Genomic DNA, 1,370 nt, shown 5'->3' on the forward strand with positions numbered 1-1,370 from the left:
GTGCACATCCATGTGCCAACCTCTCACCTCCTGAGTCGTTACGGCACTTTTGTGACACTCTTCGGCTGGCATGAGGGACTTGCACTGCCCTAGGGCTCTTTCGGGATTGCTCCTGTAAGTAAGTAAGTACCTCTACTGCTCCTCCTTCTCCTGCCTGGATTGAAAAAGAAGAGGGAGGCAGAGAGGGAGGAGAGTGGTGAGGACATTGGGGAGTGGGAAGAGAAGAGGTTGGCACATCGCTGGGTAAGAGGACAGCATATGGCATGCCAACTCACATATCTAGAAATCTTGACTCAGTCCTGGTCTTGTTTAACCCTGGCCTTGCCTGTTTGTCCTGGCCTGATATGTTAGATCAGCAGTTCTCAAAATGTGGGTCTGGGAACCACCAGTGGGCCATGAACCAGAGGCATAACTAGTATTTGTTTTAACCAGTGTGAGAGCTCATTGTATCACCCCCTGATGGAACCTCCTCCCATACCAGACAATACAGAATAAATTACAATATCATACACACAGCCTAAGTGCAGTAGAATCACTGGGGTTGGTGTCAGCCCCATTCACTTTATTGGTTTATTCATTCTAATCTATATAACAGTACAGTTCACCTAACAAATCAGTAGAACAATATAATCCATGCAAAGGCATTTTTGGATTCTATGTATGTGAACTGTTCTCTATCTCTCTCTCCCTATTCAGCAATAATAGTCTCTTGTTCATTGTTGGGTTAATTTTCCCAAATTATGAAAAGTTTCATTTCTCTGTCCTTTTTCTTGGCATTGCTCCTCAGTTTGGGTTTTAAATAGTACAGGTTTTCTTCATCACTCTCTCTTTTTGTAATGGCAAATGGGGCACAGCTGGACACCTTCTGCCCTACTTGCCAAGTATAGGATGGTGCTTTAACAACTGCGGTGCAAATAGCTTTTTTCTTTTTCTTTTTTTTTGGCCACAGCACTCCAAGTTGATAAATAGTATTGGGCTGTAGGTGGCATTTTTTTTTACGCTGTCATTAGAAATGAGTTTAATGTACAGAAAAAGTACATTATTATACACATTATGGGAGCCTGTGACAAAGGATGGACATAAAGACACACACTCTTTATGGAAGATGGACATACACACGTTCTCTTTATGGAAGGCAGTGTTATGAAGACTGATATATGAGAGGTTGTGGATGGGTTGGTACTGAAGAGGGAGTTATTGGGAGGGGCAAGGTGCTCAGGTTTTACAAATTTCATTTATTTTTCACATTTGATACCACCTTTGCTCCAAGGAGTGCAGGGTGGGGCACATATGAGTAGTTTCTCCCCTCCTTTTGTCCTCACAACAACCCTGTTAGGTAGGTAAGGCTGAGAGACAGTGACTGGCCCAAG

Source organism: Tiliqua scincoides, chromosome 4, assembly GCF_035046505.1.
Source record: "Tiliqua scincoides isolate rTilSci1 chromosome 4, rTilSci1.hap2, whole genome shotgun sequence".
Classification (NCBI taxonomy): domain Eukaryota; kingdom Metazoa; phylum Chordata; class Lepidosauria; order Squamata; family Scincidae; genus Tiliqua; species Tiliqua scincoides.